Source organism: Patiria miniata, unplaced genomic scaffold, assembly GCF_015706575.1.
Source record: "Patiria miniata isolate m_02_andy unplaced genomic scaffold, ASM1570657v1 HiC_scaffold_23, whole genome shotgun sequence".
NCBI classification, from domain to species: Eukaryota; Metazoa; Echinodermata; class Asteroidea; order Valvatida; family Asterinidae; genus Patiria; species Patiria miniata.
Window position 1 is genome coordinate 7,300,178 of NW_024037062.1, and position 15,013 is coordinate 7,315,190.

At 41.6% G+C, this 15,013-nt stretch overlaps 1 protein-coding gene across 4 annotated transcripts in view; it reads left to right on the forward strand.

Moving 5' to 3' along the window:
• The window catches only part of LOC119731194 (protein NDNF-like), a 50,366-nt gene that overhangs the window by 6,656 nt on the left and 28,697 nt on the right, over positions 1-15,013 (forward strand). The window contains exons 1-2 of one of the 4 annotated variants that reach the window (XM_038204263.1): positions 11,748-11,894; positions 12,498-12,783. The gene's annotated coding sequence lies outside the window, so the exon portion shown is untranslated. The other 3 variants (XM_038204265.1, XM_038204266.1, XM_038204262.1) reach the window with 3 other exon arrangements.

Consider the following 15,013-nt stretch of genomic DNA (forward strand, 5'->3'; position numbering starts at 1 on the left):
AAGGGAATGTACAACATTTGCAAACATAAAAAAACCCCGAAATGATCAAATTATCACGGAATATCTTACTGGATTGGTATACCGAATGACAGTCCAAAGCATTCTGTAAAATCGTGGCTCCTTGTGTGCTGACATTTTCAAGACAATTTTTTTCCAGCGTTGGAGAAAACTGGCTTTTTCCAAAAACTGCTCCTTGTTTTTCATATTTAGTTATTCCACAGCTTCTTTGCAATTGATTGCACATATGTGAAGGGGTACAAGCCTGCTAGACTGATTCTCCGACCTTACAATTACCCAACGTCTATAAATTGCTACGTTTCATCTGGAGTGGGGTCAGGGAACCAGACTGTAAGAAAATGATTGGTTTTCTTGGTTTTTCCAGCATCTACAAGCCCAAAACGTGAAACAAGTCAGTTTAACACAATTTGCTATAACATTCTTTTCCTCCAAATCCATTTGTTTCTGAAAATTGCAGCAAAAGCAAAGGTTGTACATTCCCTTTAACAGACACATGTAGTTCTCTCTACTAGTTGGCAGTTAAACTCAACGGCGAAACTTGGCAGCACAGCCATGGCAGCACAGCCAAGCTTTCACCGCTTGCAACCTGAACATGAACTTTCCAAGGATTTCTCAGAACGCCGTACTTGTTTGGTGTCAAGAAACATTACTTGTGCAGCCGTAAAAGTCAAGCTATATCCGCATGCAGGAGTTGGCCAAGGTTGCTTATTTCTTATTATTTGTCCGTATAGATCTCTGCTCCAAAATTATGTACGCAAAATATAATGAACTTTCCAGCAATAAATTGAAAGCCTTTTTAGTGGTACCTGTAGTATAATAATGATAATGTGTGGTGCTTAAATAGCGCTTTAGGTCTCCCAGCGCTTCACAAAATATTGCCCAAACCATCCATAAGACATAAGACCACTTTCTTGCAGACAAGATAGGCGCAGTCTGGTCTCTACCGTCACAGATACCCATTTATACTCATAGGCGGAAAGAGGCAATTGTAGTAAAGTGTCTTTCCCAGGGACACAGGCACCATTTTCCCGTCAAAATTCGAAGAACACCGTAATCATTGGACCACATCGATCAACAACACAAAACAAGTTTTAGATCGCATATATAGAAAGTGCACAAAAACAAAAGATGGAATTATTGAAACTGTTCAAAGTTGGAAATGCAGGTAGCGTTTTTTTCTGCGTTTCTGTGTCTTGCATAAACAGTACCGGCATGTCATCGCTAGAGCCTATTATTCGGAAGTTTAAGAGGAGGAAAGTTTCCAACCCCCAGGCCATCTCAAGTGGATACCGCGAGTTGAACTTTGAAAAGTTGAACTCCGAAAACTTTCCCAAAAGTGCAAGGGAGAAGTTAACCCCATTCACAGAAAAAGTGCAAAGAACTATAAAAAAAAAATCGCATCTGTTTTTGGGGTGAGATAACGTTTCTTAATTACATGAATCACGGCGGTGTGATGCACTGTCGACGAGAGATAATGCTGAACATGCACTGCGCAGGCGCAGACTCCATCTCGAAGGACCATGGGTATGGCATACGTCATCTGAGTGAAGGAAATGAGGATCGGAAGTTGTTTCTTGAGACGTTATCCTGAGCAGAAATCCTGGCTTAGTGGACGCCGTGTTGGTCGGGGGGGGGGGGGGGGAGGGCGCCTCGGGCCCATTCAACTAGTGGCGTAACTTTCTGACCTGCAGGAAGATCTGTGCTAAAGTTTGCCAATGTTATTTTTTAATGCAATCCTTGAAAATCCACCTTTGTGTCCCATTTCACCTTATTCTCAATTTTCGTTTTGCCATTTCCAAGGGTATTTCGGTGCCTTTTTTTGTTTTTATGCTGATACGAATTTCCATATTCATGAGCAAAACTGTAATGTCATTTCAGGCAGAAACCTCAATGTTACAGCTATTTCGGCACCAAAAGTTGCTAGCAATGTGGATATTTTGCTGTCGCAAATTTACTTTTCTTTGGTGATTCGTTGTAACTGCCAGTAACATGGCAGTGAGCCGGCTAAGCTTTTCTCACAAAGGTTTTTAATGAGCAAATTTTGGGTTAACCATTTCAGCAGAAAACCCCTAAACTGAACATGTCTTCCTGAAACGACATCACAGCGACAGCGCCCTCAGCATGGACAATTTGTAAACGCTTAAAGAAGTGCACTTTTCTTTCAATAACATTAACCAAAAGGATGTCAAATAGTGTTCATACGTTTAAGAGAGGAGTAGAAAGTTTCACAAAATGTATTCCCAAGAAAAAGTCATCGCATAGACCCTTTAAAGATCCAAATTCTATGTTTGCTGAGAGTATCAGTCAATATATTTCGCAGCATGGACCTTGGTGAAATACACTGTAAAATCTGTGCCGACAAATCAACATGGTGATATAGGCCTAAATAATGTCTGAACCACACACCCAATACAGGGTATGAGTAAAAAAAAAACCCAACGAAACCCAAATGTTGGGACCATTGTTTTAGTGAAGTTCTGCATGTTTATAGCGCTTTCAAAATCTAGGATATGAAAGCCAAATCCATAAGCTTTCTTTTAATACAAGAATCATTCAAATCACTCATGTACTTTTCAGGTTACGGAATTTTAAACACAACCACCGTTTTAAAGTTCTGCCAACGGATCCGCTCAAAAAGGTAAGGTACTTTCAGCAAAACGAAAACAAATCACACAGGGCTAGAAATGTGTGTGAATTGTTTCTGTTTTGCTGAATAACGCACACCTTTTTTTGTGATCCGTGGACAGAACTTTAAGACGGTGGTTGTATTTAAAATTCCGTAGTTTGAAAAGTACATGAGTGATTTGATTGATTCTTGTACTAAAAGAAAGCCTATGAATTGGGCTTTCATATCCGAGATTTTGAAAGTGCTACATGCAGAACTTCACTAAAACAATGGTTCCGACATTTGGGCTTCTTTTTTTTATTCACCTTGTAGAAGCACCAGTAGCTTTAATACAACTTTGTTTTGGCTGCTAGCTTTAGTGTTTTACCAGATTAAAGTTGCCGTTGTGTAAAGGGTGCTTCCTACCTCCGGATCGGAAGGAAGAAGAGGCTTCCTCGCATTATGTTTCCAGATTCAAAATTTCTGTTTAAGCCATTAATGGAATCAAATGCAGAGTTCGCCGAACTTGACCGATGTCTGTTCAGAGGTTTCGAACGGATACGGTTATAGCACACAGGGTAGTTCCACTAATCTCTATTATAAAGATTAGTGGGTAGTTCATTAGTTTGTGTGGTTTTGTGACGTCATACGCACTTTGCAATCCGCTACATGGCACGGATAGTAAGAAACGCACGGAGAAAAGGTACCCAGCTACAGTGTCGTAGTACTCGTACTCGGTACTCGTACTCAAGTACTTCTCGATTTCTTTTATTTTTTAGAGTACTCGTACTCGAATGTAAAAGAACTCGTACTCGAAATGACGGTGCTCGTACTCAGGCAGCAAAGTACTCGTACTCAACATGTCGAAATTGTACTCCATCATCAAAGTAATCATACTCGAACAGCAGTACTCGAAAAAGAAATGGTATAGCTTGACTTACCATGGCCTTATTTTATCGATACTTTCAGTTTGAAATGGTTTATTGGCTTGCGGAGAAATCGAAGTTTCCTGATTTTCCTCTGTGCACGTCCGGAAAAACACATTGAACAGCTGCCGTGAGTGGGTCTGTATATCGGTCTGAGGGCCTGGGCAAGTTACGCACAATGAACCATTTGCCGTGTGGCCGTATTCGAAAAAAGAAGCACTCGTACTCGTACTCAGAATAAAAGCACTCGTATACTCGTACTCGGAAGTACTCGTACTCGTACTCGGAGGCCTGTCCTTGTACTCGGTTGTACGAGTACTCATACTCGTAGTCGGCAATCTAGGTACTCGGCAGTACTCGGTACTCGGAAAAGTACTCGACTACCCAGCTACGCGCAATATTTATCCGTTACTTATACATTGCGTATGCTTTTCGTATTCGTCGAAATCAGTCCTTGGAAACGCAACGTAATATGAAAAGGGACATGTGCTACATCATGAGATCCATTCTTAGTGTTCGTAAATAGGAAACGCATACGCAACGTGTACATGCGTAATGGATACACAAAATACGTGCACATTAACTTGTCGATTTTCATCTTCTTTTCTGATAAGGCATTTAATCATGTATGAATTATTGATTGGGAGAGTATCATGAATTGCTGAACATGTAAGTGCCATTTCGTATGTGTTTCAAGCAGGATTAGCCACTGACGTGCGAGGCTTTCATCGGAGGCTGCCATTTTGGATCGGTAAAACGTTTCCAAAAACTGACCGTAGGCTATACGCATGCGTACACGACGAGAAACAACGGAATGGTTACCGATAGCTAAACGCATGCGTACACGACGTATCCGTTCGGTTGCGAAAGCTCTATAAAATAAGGCCCGCGTGTGAATGCAGGCATGAAACGCGTCACACTAGCATTGGCTGTTTTAATGGTGATTTGCACGGCCTTGCTGGCGAGTGTCCGTCTTTCCGCTTTAACATTAAAAAACACTTTCCCAAATGTGCACCGTCATAGTCTGATGTTGCTCAGTGTCTGACCGGAACTGACCGCAATATAGTGAACAAGGAGAGGCTTGATCTGTCTTCAGAAGATTTTGAGTACCCAGTGACCTCAGCGGCGTAGCCAGGGTTCTCATCCAAGGGGGCAGTTAGGGGGGGGGGGGGCTTGAGGTGCGCCCCAAAAATTGCTGAAAGGTAGACAGGTTTTTTTCACCGGACACCCAACCTCCGTAAAATCAAATAGTGTAGGGGGGGGGGGACCATCTTCCCATAGGGGCGCTGTACAAAACGTGGCTAATAAGACCATGGCTGCATTAGACCATGGTTAGACAATAACTACCGTTATTTGCTTTCCAAGGGACGTTATTACAATAAACAGCCACTCACGAAAAAAGGTGAAAAATACGCACACAATCGCAGAAAAAAGGGACTTTATGTTCTCCCAGCTAATCATGGTAACTCATATGGCTGTGCTTTTCTCGGATGCCCATTTTTTAGTGGGAGGGGCGACTGGAGGCGCGAACTTTTCATGGGAGGCGTGCGCCCCCAACGCCCCCCCCCCCCCCCCCGTAGCTGCGCCGCTGAGTGACCTAGATTCAACCTTTTTTTAGAACTCATATTGGAGTTTTGTTCACGACAGGTGGGCATGGAATGTAGGTACATTGTTAAAGCCACAGTCCATCATTTGCAGCTATCCAAAAAGTAACGAAATTATTGTCGAAAAGCTTACTAAGATAGTAATGGCACTAACCTCCCTGTGAAATTATTCTTTCTGGCATGCTGTCATTTTGAAGAAAACAAGAAAAGGAGGGTCACTTTCCAACGATGCGTCTCAAGACGCATTTTTGGAAATTTCCGTTAGTAATTCGTTTTAAATTTAGCGACTGGTGCACGCAAGCGTTGACACGACGCACACGCGCGGTCCAGTGCGTGATATCGCGTAGCTGCAATCGGCTGAATGAGAACGTGTCCCAGATGCTGATTTTGGGCGCAATTCAAAACATAACTCGGCAACTTTTGAATTGAAATCGAGATCCTAGAATATTGTTTTCTCGGAATATACAGCATTCACTGAGCTTAAACTTCATCAGGTTGTTCAGCACCCTGCTTTAGATTTTGAGCACTTTTGTTGTTTCAAACGAACAAAATGCACAAAAGACAAATGATGTGCCTGTTCTCAACCTTTAACATATTATTCTTCACAAGGTGTTGTGAAACGCAAACAACTAATTCCCGACATCATGCATTAATAAGCCATGTATTGATGACGTCACACTTTGTTTACGTCTGTGCTTTCCTATGGTGCTCAGTGGACTTGGGCCCCCACTGGCTCCATAGGAAAGTTCACCTGTAAACAAAGTGTGACGTCATCAGTACAGAGGCTTATTGTTTACAAAATTGTTTGTTGGGGTCACGTGATGCCAAATTTCAGCAAACGATTCTCGGCTGTACTTCATGTGTATCCCTTGAAATGCTAGTGGCTTAAAAGTTACCAATGAAATTGTTTATTGTCGGCCAAATAACATGCGTAGGATGTGTCTGCTATAAGATGGAATTGGTTTGCCAGGCGATGTGTCTGGTTTGCCAGGCGCTTTCCTGTTGGCATGACGTCACAGGGCACATTAATTATGGGTAACCTGTTCCCTGAAGAAGGACACAGCTAGTCCGAAAAAAAATCGGAAAAAACTACTGGTGAGCACTACTTTTAGTTATGTTTTCCTTTATTACTTGTGTATTAGTGTCACGCAGCACCCCATTTTGCCTTTGGCATGGATTATAAAGTCCTTTAATAGGTCGTTTAACCTCGGTCTCAAGCGTACACCCCGGAAATGTATTATAATTATAAGTTTTCCATGTTTAATAGATTGGTCACCTTAAATATTATCCCTCCCCTTGATCCTTCTGAAAACAAAATCACTCGCAGGTGCAACAAATTATCAATGTTTGCCTACATGTCCTTCCTCTCTATAGAGTGTTGTTTCCTCTTTCGTAAACATTCTTAAATCACAAATTAGAATATGTCAATGGGTCAGCATTTTATTGCACTTTCTTTTTACCACAAACAAAATCAGACTCACTCGGTACAAAAAAGGTAGGCATTTTCCTGTTTTTCGTCAGAAGTAGGGCAGTCAATCGGAAAGGCATAATAACCTTGACGCCTTGCATTTCAGCATCGACCCTGAAACTCTTCTTAATTGCATCCCTCCACCTGATCAGAGTTCACGTGCACTAAATGCCTTCATATCAAATTATTAAAAAAAGATGAGTACTTATACAGTTGGTTTCGGAGACACAGATTTCAGCACCACACCGAGGATAACATTCAGCCAATGTGGTCTTTGCAGATAAACCCTCCCCCAAAAATTCGAGACAAACCTGAAAAATTGAAATAAAGTTTTTGGCCATGCTGCAGCTGTCGAGCTAAGTGGTTGGGTCAAGTGCACTTTACCAGCATCCATTTTAAACTTCCTGCCAATTTCCCGCGTCATCAATGACTTTATTACATTGCTCCTGGCTCATACTCTAATATAGAGACCAAAACTTCATTAAATCCACATTTTACGGAATCGAAACCTGTTTTTTCTGTAATAAAACTCAGAGATGAAGTTTAACAGGATATTTATGCGGGGTTGTTTTTTTTTTTTGGGGGGGGGGGGGAGAATGTCAAGCTTTTAAAGGGCGTATTATTGCAAAGATCCTGCGGTTGTCTGCACAAATGCAATTAGGCGCTTTGCTTTGGGATTTTAGAAATTCATTATTGAATTTAATTGAACTCATTTCAAATGAATTCACAATACTTTATTTTATTCTTAAAAAGGCAATTACATATGGTTGGACAGCTCACTATACAAAACACTATGAGTAAGTAATTGCCAATGGAATAAATATATAGAATAAACAATTACAAACTACATGCAGTTAGATACATTTTAAAATGATGTAATTTTTTTCTAAAGATATTCTTTATACTCTAAATACGATGGAGAATGCACACGTGATGACAAATAAAACAAAATGACAAAAAATGATGAAACTTTAAAAATATAGATATCAATTGTTTTAAAGTTTAATAGCCACTGGAATAATGACAACTGGAGTAATGACAACTTCCTTCTGTTCTGTTAAGACAAATATAATGAAATGGTAACCAAAATGATGGACCTTTAAAAATATCAATTATTTAAAGGTCTAACAGCCACGTGAATGAATGAGAACCTCCTTCTGTTGGTTTTACACGGAGGTCATCTGATGGCGTCCTGATGGAAGATACTGAAACATGATCTTCAGTTCATGATGAAGTCCCTTAGATGTGTTGTAAAATGAAGAGTTTGTTTCTAAAACGCTATAAATGCCATATGCCACATTTTGGAATCCCGCCCCCTCCTGGTTTCCGAAAATCAGTTTCGACGGGTTTGATGCAAGATATAGTGTGAGTAAAAAAAACCCCGAAACCCAAATGTCGGGACTATTGTTTTAGTGAAGTTCTACATGTAGTACTTTGAAAATGTAGGTTATGAAAGCCCAATTCATAAACTTTCTTTTAGTACAAGAATCATTCGAATCACTCATGTACTTTTCAAGTTACGGAATTTTAAACACAACCACCGTTTTAAAGTTCTGTGATTTGTTTTCGTTTTGCTGAAAGAACACTTACCTTCTTGTGATCCGTGGACAGAACTTTAAAACGGTGGTTGTGTTCAAAATTCCGTAACTTGAAATGTACGCAAGTGATTTGAATGATTCTTGTACTAAAACAAAGCTTATTAATTGGGCTTTCATATCCTAGATTTTGGAAGGGCTACATGCTGAACTTTACTAAAACAATGGTCCCAACATTGGGTTTCGGGTTTTTTTTTTTAACTCACCCTGTATACGTAAAACAAAACATACAAATTACGCATACAACATACAACATCTGCGCAATGAAGTGCGCAATGAATTGAAACATTTTTTTAAACAGAGCTGTTTTACTGTTAAAGTGCTATACTTTTTTCCCCACTTCTTTTGTAGAAATGTATATCATTCTGGAAATTAGCTCTCCAAATAGTGAGTTTTTCTAGCAAGGCGAAAAGTCAACTATGACGCAAATGAAACACCTCAGAAAACGTCATAGTTTGTTTTTTTTAGTCGAAAGATGACCATACCATTAAACTTGAATGCAGACAGTGTCTCCGACCTCCATTCACCCCGCCACGAGGTCCGCCATTGACCGCTACCATGGCAACCATACCTGGCATTTTTAGCACCTGCCCCGCACACTTTTGATCAGTGATTCACCGGTGTGGCGCGAAAGGAGGGGACAAGCCGCGCGCTGCCGGCGCGTTTTGACGACCGAGGTGATTTGGCATGCACGGGGCAAGTCGGTTAGACAGATAGATTTAAAGAGTTCCCAGTTCCCTGAGGAATTATCGGAGTTTGTGTCCGGTCAACTGTCTTGTTACATTCCATTTGCTTTCAGATACTTGGCTGACTCAAAAAACCTGTCGATTTTTGACCGATTTCTGTTTAGAGGCGCATCTTCTAATGCACCTTGCCAATGCGCACACGCAAGAAAACCCAAACCTTTATTTTACCCGACCAGTAGCTTTGTTGACAACATTTCTTCATTGAATGCATCGTGTTTGACGCATTGCCTCCGGAAACAAAAGAGCTTTACTTGTTTTCATTGAGTTTCGTCTTCAGAAGGCTCAACGTTTAGTTTCTTTCTTTTAGTCAATGTATCCTTCGTTGTATTATATGTTATCTTTTAAAGGCATAGTGGCTTAAAATTCCTCCATGCTTAAACCATAGGCCTTTCTTTTATTTGTAAACATTGGCGCCATTTTGTATGGGCTGCCGTAAGCGCATAAATTGAAGCCGTGGTTGGCAACATATTTTTCCAAAAAAGTCCTCATAACTCTTCTTCATTTTAGCAGTGTTGGACCTTCCATAGTTTTGCAGGCCGCGGTTGGCAAAAATGCAGTTTGCCAACCAAGCGCAGAAAGGTCTATAACATAATACGTGGGTGGCAATTCTCTATCAAGAGAGGGCGCACTTCCTTGCCCATGCCAAAGGTGTTATCAAAGATCACCTTTTGCTGTCCCTACCAATGCTAAGAAGGCTATTAAAGTGATGGTAAGGTATCTCTAACTATGGCTGCAGCACTGCTCAGACTGTATGCACATTACAATGTCTGTTGATGTGCTACAACCTATAGGCCTACTATTGTTTTGGTCACAATGTACGTAACACAGGTTCAATGGTAGGTTCATGGATCGCATGTTTTGCCCAAGATTTCAAGTTGGTTGGAATATATACCTCATGTCACAATAATGCCCAGACCACAGTGCATGCCTGCAGCATGACTTCTGCCTTCTGGGGACACATAATTGCTCAGTCATTGCTACTACCGGGTCGTCACGCTGGGGACGAGTAGAAATAACAGCGGAATACACCAGGGAATCCTCATTGGGAATCTGCCTCCATCAACCTCTCTCCCAGTCGCTTGTCAAATTGATTCATTCCCCCAAGTGACATCTACTCATCCCTTTCGTCGCATACGAGCATCCAAAAAGTGCACCTTTACTCTGTGCCTTTGATTCCCATTCAATGGCTTATATTTGATGGCTAAAACCTATGCGTTGAAAGTTAGGCCTGCAAATTGACTGGTACTGCCAGTCAGTTAGCCGGCTGGTTTAGGTCATTGCACGTTCGGACACCAGTGTAGAATAGCGTGTGATAGATGTGATTGGTGCACGCAAGTCATGACTTTTGGTAGATGTACGTTTATGTGCCATTTCATGGTTCTAGGTTTTGAAAACGTTGTTCAGATGTGTTTTTGATGTGCATGTGTGTGCTAAGTTTATGTTCGTTAACTTCCTCTAGCGCAAAAAAATACGAGTAATAATAACTGAGGCAAAAGTGAATAAATGATGAAACTGTGCGCGGTAAACAATGTGGATTTTTCTCGATGCTCAGTTTTTTCGTAATTCCTATAAGAGTGATAGTAAGTTTACGTTTACATTTTGTAGAGATATGACGGCACTCATATGCGTGACGTCATTTTGCAGACTGGCTCCATGGCAACCTCCAGCCTCTGCGGTGTCTAACCTGCGCTGCTCCCTGCCGCGCATGCGTCCTGTGAAACCTGGTCTTATGGCGGCCATACACCATGCATGCGCATTGGGCATCAAACTCTCTCTCGTCTCGTGCTCCGATCCCCCCTAATTCGATTTGCGGGCCCAGAATTCGATGCCAGGGCCCTCCGTTGAGACCGCCATTATGCCCCGCGATTTAATCAGGCGTAAATGATGGAATTATGGCGGCAGATATTTGTGCGATCTAGTTACAGCCACTGGTAATTCATGTCAGCGTTTACTTGAACGAGCCTGCGCGCCTGGGCAACCACCGGCCAAAATGGCGGACGCCAGGTGAGACATGTCAAATGCTCTCAGGTGAACTAATGCGTTAAAAATAGCGTGATGGGGCTCGCAGTCTGCGCCAAATTATTCTGAATATGCTCTCCCGTGTGGTCTGTCCTATTTAACATCTTATAAGCTTTAGATATACGGGTATCTAGCTAATGCTAATTTTCCTAACACTGTAACTTGCAGCTTTTGGTAAACCCACTAAGTCATTAAACGTTTAATGGCAAGATGGTAAAACAACAACGATTAAAGTGATCAACTGTGATATGTACCTACTACATATTTCAGCAATGCGGTCTGGTAGTCGGGTGAAGTTTGATTTTCGACGTCAATGTTTCAAATTTAATGCGGTTTAGACAAATTAATCTGGTCTACTACTTTTTGTTTTGTATGCCGCTTTAGTCCTTGGTTAATTCTACTTTCGTATGAATCAACGGTGTGATCATTACAGTGGTAAAGTCCACCGTGTGCAACAGGGCGGCATCGAAGGGCCGAATCTTAAGTTGTACAAAGGTGATACAAGAAAACCCCACCGTTTTCTTAAAGATTTAGGACTAGCTTTAGCCTACCCTTGCTTGGATGATACCACTTGCTTGCTGGGAAACCGATATAAACCACGCCATATATTTCTTCATACTTTCTGGCAAACACCGAGATCGGTAAAGGATTGGTCGCGTCCTGTTTGCCAGTTTTTTGGCAAGGTTCGCGACCTAAGCCATTGCACTTTTACGCCACTCACCCACTCCCCCTTCCCCAATGTCTGCCCCCACTGTAACCAATTAGCGCATTCGAACATTGCAAGCGAGTGAGTGGGCCAGAATCGGAAACAACTCTGAGTCGACCTCAGTCATCCCTCATACACAAGAGCTGTTAAGTTGAAAAAAAAGTCGGTTACAAGCCGTCACATCCTACACGACGATGTAGCTGCGAGGTGACTAAAGTGAAATATCCACGGGACATGTTGTTCATGTGGCCCTAAAAAAGACCTCCAATTCGAATGAGAATCACTCCTATACGATCAGAGTCGTGAGGAATGTTCTCCACTCTCTGTCTCTCTATGCCTTGGGCCTGGAGCGCCCAACTTTTATGCATGTATGCAGTGGATATGTAAACACATTATAATTTCATCGAGGGGCAGCTGTCACCTCTTTTCAGCCGGAGCAATTTCATTAAGTCCCCATTAGTCTTGGGGAGAGACGAGCCGTGCTATAGCTGCAGCGGGACGGTTGGACGGGGGCGGCACGGGGCCCAGGCTCGCTATACTGACCGTCTCTCGCGGCTATACCCCGCGTGCTCGCGCCGTCTTGGCGTACCTCCATCGGCGCTGTACGTGCAGTCTGATGTTGATACTAACTCAAAACCTCCCCAAGCTCACACATGATAAATAAAAAAAAAATCCATGTCTCTTTTGACCACACATCCCGCCAGTGCATCTCCGAGTCTAAGCCACTGTAATTAATGACTGAAGACTGAAGATGAGCAGCACCCTCTCATCACTTCTCAACTAATTCTCATTTTTTTTCTTCTTCTTCAGGAGTATCAAGTCGATGCCCTCCTCCCTCTTTCCTTCAGCGTCCTAATTCCACGCGCAGAGGAATTCCCGCAGGCAACGTGCGCAGGATTGTCTCCCGCCAGCTGATGTATTCTAGAGATATTGCCACGCGTTCTTGGATCGTATACCTAGTGTCCACGCCAGTCGACTGATGCCTGGGGATTTATATAACGTCTTGAAGTCTGGTCCCACCGTGCCTTTGAATAGCGGTTCCTGATATACAACACACCAAGCAAACACCAGGAGCAACATCTCTCGTATTCTCACAGTAAGTTACATCAACTCTTTTCATGATTTATGTCGATACAGCTGTGTTTTAGTGCATGTTAATGCCAACCCAGTTTTCCATCCTCATTACATATTCAAAACGATTGAGAAAAGGATTTATAAGTTTTGATACATCAAGTATTCTTTTATAAAAACCAAATCCCACTCCTGTTTTGTTCACCCGATAAAATCGTGGAAATCGTCAAAGATGATGTTGTTGCGCACACAGAGAATACAGGGTGAGTAAAAGAAAACGAAACCCAAATGTCGGGACCATTGTTTTAGTGAAATTCTACATGTAGCACTTTCAAAATCTGGGATATGAAAGCCCAATTCATAAGCTTTCTTTTAGTACAAGAATCATTCAAATCACTTATGTATTTTTCAAGTTACGGAATTTTAAGCACAACCACCGTTTTTAAGTTCTGTCTACGGATCACGAAAAGGTAAGTGTTCTTCAACAAAACGAAAACAACTCACATAGGGATGTGTGAATTGTTTTCGTTTTGCTGAAAGAATGCACATCTTTTTTGTGATCCGCGGCTGTTAGGCCCCCCCCCCCCAAAAAAAAAATATTCGGTCTCTGGTCAGACCAAAGTTCCGGAATTGACGCGGGGACGCGGCTTTTTTTTTTTTCTTTTTTTCTTTTTTTCTTCAAGCTTGGATTGTACAGACAAGGTGGGGAACTATTTTGCTTTTTTGGTGTCCTCATGTACATTGGTGTCCTCCATAATTTGCCTTGGTGCTCTCCATCATTTGCCTTGGTGCAATTTCCCATTCCTTGGTGCTCTTTGGGAAAAAAATTGAAGAAGTGCGGCAATAGAGCGTGCTGTTGGAGCTACCGCGGAACATTTTGGGAAAAAAAAAGATTGACGCGCATGATTAAAATCGATGCGCGCGCTGACCAGAGACCGACTTATTTTTGTTTTTGGCCTTATATTGAGCTGAGTGAGAATTACAGATTACACACAGGCATCCAAATACAAATGAGTTTTTAATCAGTTAAGTCAAGACTGAAACATTACTTTTTACCGTCGGATTTTGTGTTTTGAATAATGAGGAACAAATCATCTCTTGTTTTCTGAAATATTGATGGCGATGTTTGTCTGTTTTCCTTTGCAAGTTTTCGTCCATTCATGGAGGTGGGAAAAAAATCCATGTTTCATTGTATTTAATGGGTATTCATCAATTCGTAGAACGGTAAACGATCAGTGGTGGACAGATGAATTGTGAGATCTATTTATTAGAATAGACATAACTTGGGAATAGAGTATGCAAATTACGAGAAATGTTCACAGCTACTCGTCAATAACATTACACTGTAGGGGCCCATCCCTACTTTTATGCAATGGAGTGAGCCACATAATTTTTTTTTTCTAATTTGGTCACTGTCTTTTTGACTCAACCTGTAAATCATAGATATCGCACTGTGACTGTACGATCCTTTATCTATAATCAAGCTAAGAGAAAAGGTGTTGATTTCGAACAGCACGAGGCGCGAAGATTAAAAGTGAATGTGCTAATGTCGGAAGCGCTATGCGCTGCTACATCCGGTCTAGCGGTTATCAAGCAAGCCAGGTCGTGGCCAGTAGAAAATGGCCAAACATCCTAAGTCATTTTCCCCACTGATACCTCGCCATATCTCTCAAATGAAAGATAAGTCTTGTCACTTGAACTCGATGCCTCGTTATAGACCGTTCTTTCGTTGGTAAACATTTTATATGGGCTGCCACAAGGACCTAAATTTAAGCCGTGGTGGGCAACAGATTTTGCCAAAAATTGCATATTAGCACCCTCATAATGTGAGAAAGAGGCACTTAGCCTTTGGTAGCATTTGCTGCTTATTTTGTATTTTCAACAATCCATTGACATCTTTTGAAAAATAAATACATGTAAGTATGCACCATTTTTGTAGTCTGGTTCCCAGACCAAAAGATTATGACAATGAATCTTAGTTCAGGTCAACCATTCTCAGATACAGCCCGGGGTTTTCTGGGTATCAAATAGGTTTTACTTAAATACCTTGCTTATTAAAAATGTAAAGACTAAGTTAATATTAATAATATATTCATAAATTGCATCAAGAAACTTAAAATTCAGAGACGATTTTGTGCATCAATTGTGCATACACTAGGATCGTACGAGGGGCGAGCTTTGCTGCGTATTTGAAACTGGCGACAGTTGCCGGGATTTTCCAAAACTCGGCGTGGTCTCCATTTGGCTGCGTCTGC